This window comes from Gymnoscopelus braueri, assembly GCF_963280865.1.
Source record: "Gymnoscopelus braueri genome assembly, chromosome: 21".
In the NCBI taxonomy this organism is placed as follows: domain Eukaryota; kingdom Metazoa; phylum Chordata; class Actinopteri; order Myctophiformes; family Myctophidae; genus Gymnoscopelus; species Gymnoscopelus braueri.
Window position 1 is genome coordinate 22,489,133 of NC_137623.1, and position 6,982 is coordinate 22,496,114.

Sequence of the window (6,982 nt, forward strand, 5' to 3'; positions counted from 1 at the left end):
TTGAGAGTGGGCTTCCAAAATGTTTGTGGCCTTATGCTGTACAGACAGCAGCAGTTATCAGGAACAGGTGTTTTAACAAGCGCACAAAGAAGACACCAGTGCAGGTGCTGACAGGGAGACGACCCAACCTGTCCAGAATGCAAAGGTTCGGATCAGAGTGTTTTGCATACAAACAAGACAAGAGAAAACTTGATCCAAGGTGTGAAAAATGTGTTTTTATCGGGTATGACAAAACCAGTCCAGCATACATTGTCTATTTTCCAGACAGCAGAAAAGTGCAGAAAAATAGATTAGTCAAGTTTGTTTCCAAGACTGGTGTAGAGCAACAGACTCAGACTATAATTGCAGATGATGATGATGTTAATCTGAATGGTGGAGTACAGGGCCAATACTAGGCAGAATGTAACTCCAGAAATTGACCAGGTTCCAGTCAATGAGGCTGAAGAGAGAAGCCAACCACAAGGAGTTGAAGCTAAACCGGAGCCAAAAAGATACCCTTCTGGTAGACTGAGGAGAAAGCCAAGCTACCTACGTGACTATGTTTCTAAGGATTCATCAGATGAGGAAACTGATCAGGTCCAAAGTAACATTGATTATTGCTACAGAGTGACATGTAACATACCTGTAACTTTCACAGGAGCCTTAAGCTCAGATAACTCAAAAGAGTGGGTCCATGCGATGGATGAGGAAATGCAATCGCTTAAAGAAAATAACACATTTACACTAACCAACTTACCTGAGGGTAAGAAAGCAGTGGGGGGTAGATGGGTTTATGCGATTAAGAACAACATTGATGGGTCTGAAAAATACAAAGCTAGGTATGTGGCTAAAGGGTACAGTTGGGAGTTGATTATGAGGAGACATTTTCTCCCACAGCTAACTTAACAAGTATCAGAGTGTTGATGCAGAAAGCAGCACAGGAAAACCTGATTTTGCACCAGATGGATGTTAAAACTGCCTACTTGAATGCACCTATAGATTGTGAAATTTATATGGAACAACCAGAGGGTTTACGAGGTGAAATCTAGCACCAATGAAAAATTGGTTTGTAAGCTAGAAAGGTCATTGTATGGGCTAAAACAATCTGGCAGAAATTGGAACAAGGTTTTGCATGAAAACCTGACCAAAATCCACTGTGTGCAAAATCAAGCTGACAATTGTGTTTACACCAGAGAAACTGAAAATGAAAAAGTAATCATGATAATATGGGTTGATGACTTAATCATTGCTGCAAGTGATGAAAATGCTCTGAGAACTGTGAAGAACATGCTTGCTTCAAGATTCCAAATGAAAGATTTGGGCAAACTTAGACATTTTCTAGGTATTGATTTTAACCAAATTGATAACTGTGTAAAAATGTCACAAGCAAAGTATGTAGAGAAAATCCTAGAAAGGTTTGACATGCAGGATTGTAAGCCTAGATCGACACCTTGTGAACAAAAACTAAATTATACTGATGGTGCCGACATGATGCCTGATGTCAGAAAATACAGAGAGGCGATACCCGTGATTGCGACCGAGCATACCACCTGCCACCTCTTGTCTTTTCGAACAGCGACAAAATGTCTCTGACCATTTATATATCGACAAGGCCAAAGGATTCTGCTAACCTGAAGGTGATCTCAGTGCTATAACAGTTTGCATTAGACCACCGAGCAAAGGTAAACCATCGCCATGCATTGTGGACGACGGTGACCAGGTTATCGCTGCAAGTGCAAACGACATCTGTCAGTTGATCCTGGAAAGAAGTACTGGAAAAAAAATCGATTGTTCCAGATACATTCTGAGATTGGAAGAAGCTCTCCTACAGGCTAAACCCAAACCTGTTGCCTTGGAGAAACTGGCCAAGTGGACAGAGGAGTTGCTGGGGAACACGGGCGACGAATATATTACTGGAAGCCTGGTTTCAGTGGTTGACGTCATTCTCTGTGCATCCTTTAAGGATCTTCAGCAGCCACCAGGCATGGACGAGCTCAGGAAGCTCAGGAAGAATTTGTACGACTGGATAGACCGTATGGATAAGTTCGCTCCATGTGCTACTGCATATAAGTTAACGTGGGAGAAGGGCATCCACCAGTTGGACATGGACGCCCAACTAGAGGGCCAGTTGCACGCCCTGCGGAACGAGACCCGTGAACTCGCACTGCCTGGTCATGACATTGGAGGAATGGTGAAACCCAAACAAAAGGAGTAGCAGTAGGTGGCGTAGTGGGGTTTCTGGCTGGACTACCCAATTAAACAGAAGGATAACAAAGTGCCTTTTGCACAGCAGCCACTGTGGATCCACAACAATCCATCCATATTGTTTTTTGATATATTGAGTTAATGTAGAGCATTCCCATCACATCCTTTTGTTCCTTTTGATGCAATTACACAATTAGGCTGTTATTTGCTAACATATATTGAGGCATGTTTTTTTTTCTTATCTTTTTTTTCCTTATCAAAATAACATGGTTTCATTCCCAAAAATGCCATTCTTTTAACAACAAAAAAAAGTTGTTTTGATATATCAGAAGGATGTGAAAATACTTTACTTTGGTGGAATAATTCAGTATTTTTGCATTTTATCAGTCCTTTCTTACTGAAGTTGTATTTGAAATTGGTCTGTTAATGTGACAATCTATGCAGAAAAACAGCCCACAGATCAATACCTTTAATTTGTTTTGATATGTTGAGTTAATGAAAGCTGATTCTGGAATCTATCTCGGCACTAAATGTAGAGCATACCCATCACATCCTTTTGTTCCTTTTGATGCAATTACACAATTAGACTGTTATTTGCTAATATAAATTGAGGCATGTTTTTTTTCTTATCTTTTTTTTTCTTATCAAAATAACATGGTTTCATTCCCAAAATGCCATTATTTTATTAACAACAACAAAAAAGTTGTTTTTGATATATCAGAAGGATGTGAAAATACTTTACTTTGGTGGAATAATTCAGTATTTTTGCATTTTATCAGTCCTTTCTTACTGAAGTTGTATTTGAAATTGGTCTGTTAATGTGACAATCTATGCAGAAAAACTGCCCACAGATCAATACCTTTAATTTGATATATTGAGTTAATGAAAGCTGATTCTGGAATATATCTCGGCACTAAATGTAGAGTATACCCATCACATCCCTTTGTTCCTTTTGATGCAATTACACAATTAGGCTGTTATTTGCTAATATAAATTGAGGCATGTTTTTTTCTTATCTTTTTTTTTCTTATCAAAATAACATGGTTTCATTCCCAAAAATGCCATTCTTTTATTAACAACAAAAAAGTTGTTTTTGATATATCAGAAGGATGTGTAAATACTTTACTTTGGTGGAATAATTCAGTATTTTTGCATTGTATCAGTCCTTTCTTACTGAAGTTGTATTTGAAATTGTTCTGTTAATGTGTTACAATCTATGCAGAATAACAGCCCACAGATCAATACCTTTTTTTTTATATATATATTGAGTTAATGAAAGCTGATTCTGAAATCTATCTCGGAGCATACCCATCACATCCTTTTGTTCCTTTTGATGCAATTACACAATTAGGCTGTTATTTGCTAATATAAATTGAGGTATGTTTTTTTTCTTATCAAAATAACATGAGGTTTCATTCCCAAAAATGCCATTCTCCAACATTTGAGAAATTTGAGAAATACAGACGGAACAGTTTTTTCGTGGATTTGGACTGGATTTTTGTTTGTTGCACCAATTAAATGGTGCATGGTGACTTATCACCCAAGTAATATTCAATGCTGTTTACTTACATTTTCTCAGCCTAGATATCACATTTTTCATATGATATATTTTGCATTGAAATCTTAATGCTCATTAGTTGCATTTTCTTTCTTGACAGAGTGGAACATTTTATTGATTTAAGAAAATCAAAAAAAATGTATGTAGCAAGCTGTACTACTTCTGCCTCTTTAAATATTTGTATGGGTATTTGGCTTGTGTGTAACAGACTTGTTCCGTCTTGTTTCTTTGTCCAGTATGGAAGAAGTAAAATGTTACAACGATGAAAAAAAAAAAAATGGAAAAAAAATACAGAGAGGCAGTCGGTAGCCTCATTTATTTAACTGTCTGCACAAGACCTGATTTAAGCTATGTTATGAGCAAACTGTCACAGTACTTTACAAAGCCAACTGATGAGCAATGGGTCACAGTTAAACATGTACTGAGGTATCTTAAAAGTACACTTGACAAGGAGTTGTGTTACAGAAAATCTGATGAGACACTAGGTCTACAAGCATACAGTGATACAGATTGGACGGCTGATGATGACAGACGTAGTACAACAGGTTATTGTGTAAGCCTAACCAAAAAAGGCACTTTGGTTTCATGGAAGACCAAAAAGCAACCCACTGTTGCACTGTCCACTTGTGAGGCAGAGTATATGGCTCTAGCCGCAACAATACAGGAGTGTCTTTACCTTAAACAACTTCTAGAAGGTCTTGATGAATATGAATATGTACTACCTAAGGTTTACGAAGACAACCAGGGTACAATTGCTTTGGCAAAGAATCCTGTCAACAGACAGAGATGCAAACATATTGACATAAAGTACCACTTCATTAGGTCTACTGTGAATGATGGTAACATTGTATTAGAATACTGTCCAACTGAGGAAATGGTAGCAGATGTGATGACAAAACCTGCTACTAAATTTAAGTTACTTAAGTTTGCTGAATTTATGTTTGGAATGTGAGAAGAAAAAAAAAACTTTGTACAATGTGCATGATGATAACAAAGTGAGAACAAGTGGGGGTGTTGAGTTATGCTCCCATTTGTAGTAAGTATTTGTTTTATAAGAGGCAAACCTTAATGATTGTTTCTTTATGTTGTATGATTTGATTATTGACACTGACACTGATTGCTTGAACAATGCCATCTGTGATGGGCGTGTATTATGGAGCTGATTTGGGTGTGGTGTGTGTTCAATAAAAAGCCTCACTGCTAGGTGAGGGCAGCTAGTTCCCTGAGAAGCTGTGTATGAGAAAGCTCCGTGTCTCCTGTCTCCATGTTTTTATTCTTTATTTATTTCCCCTGTGATGTTCGGTGTTATTATGTGTTGTGTATGGTTCTCATGCAGAGCCGTTGTAGTTTGACCTCTGCTAACACACATCATCATAAGTGCATCCCAAGTCTGTCTCCCATTTATGTTTAAAAGTCATTGCATTATAAATCGGCAGATTTTTTGTTTAGAATACTATAAATGGAGGATGTTAGACCTTTGGTAGAGGTAACAAGTGCACTAACCATGTGATCTTCCAAAGGGGATTTATTTGGGATATTTGGAAAGTCTTTAGATTTTTCTTGAATCCAATGTCTAATGAATATTGTACTCATTCTAACAAAGTGAATTGGGTCAGTTTGAGGAGTTAGACCCTCAGGAAGTTACATTTTGTGTGGCCATCACTGAAGCACGGGTAATGGGTAAAACCACTCAATGTTACAGGACAAGCACTAAGATTGGAGAATTGTATAATTTAATTCAGATAATAATGATCACATCTACATATCGTAGTTTTGTTTATAGAGCGGCATAATGGATATCATTTGTTATACTATTACCTCTACAAGTCTTGATCCAGGTATTTTACCAGGGGGTCCTTACTAAAATGTGTTAAAGGGATACTTCACTCTCGGGCCGGGGACACATTTAAAAAAAATATTAAAAATAAATGAAAAAAGTTATGGAAAATTCATGGCCCCCTCACGACACGCAGTGTCCTACTAATGTGTGAGGGGGCCATGAATTTTCCATAACCTTTTTCATTTATTTTTAATATTTTTTTTAAATGTGTCCCCGGCCCGAAAGTGAAGTATCCCTTTAATAGCCAAAGAATTTCACCCACTTTTTTACCTTGTAAACCTGTGATGTGACAATAAAACTGATTCTGATTCTGATTAACCACCATAAACCTATACACATTGGCTATTTGAAAATAGTGGAACGTTTATGTGCTTTCAAAAAGTCTAGAAAAAATGTGAAACAAGCCAAATAAATATATATGCACAACTTGGCGGACATTGACATGAAAAGGTTTGAGGGGTGGGGGCTGGAAGCCCAGGGAGCCCTGGGCTATCCTATCCCCCTCTCCACTTCACTTCAGAGAGATTATGCTGTTGTTAGTTTGGACTCTCTCCTGTGACCAAACCGGTGTGGTTAAACCTATCATGGTCAACCGCCACCAGCATAGGACCCAGGGTCACTGAATCACTAAGCCTCTCCACCACGGCAAGGTCACAGCAAAAGGAGAGGAAGGTGGTCCTTAAAAGGACCGTTGGGGGGTGGGGGGGGGGGTGCAGGGTCTTGAGATCTCACATGAGGGAATAGAGTTTTGCCAAAGCAGACTCCTCCCATTCCTCCATCTCCACCTTCTCTTCCTCAATGGCCTCCCATTCATCCACCAGAGTCTCTTGCAGCAGAGTCTCCTTCTCCACCTTCCGGAGAGAAAAGAAGTCAGCCTTAAGAGACTCCAATGCCTCCATCCTCTCCTCCTTCTCTTTCTGAATGGCCTCCCACTCATCCTCCTTGATCCTCCACTCCTCTTCCCTGCGCTCCTCCATCTCCACCAGGTCTGACCACAACAGTGTAACTACAGCCATAATAATGGATGAGTCGTCTTCTCTGCTGCTTGGGTTCTGTTCTTTCTCTGTGACAAGAAAGAAGGAATGAACTTTTAAGGTACTGTAGATACTGGTACTGTAGATACTGTTGGCTGCCCGTTGCCCATTGGCTGATGCTTTCTGCACGCGCAACATTAAACACTGGGCTTGCGTATACATGTGTTGTCATGGCGACATCTCCATACGGCTGTGTTGTTTCTGTTGATAATCTGCAATGACGTCACGTGTTGTCAACGGTCAACCCCCTATGTAACAGTGGCCTATTATTTCCCCTCTTTCTTTCTTTCTTTTTTTCTTTCTTTCTTTCTTTTTTTTCTTTCTTTCTTTCTTTCTTTCCTTCTTTCTTTCACACACACACACACA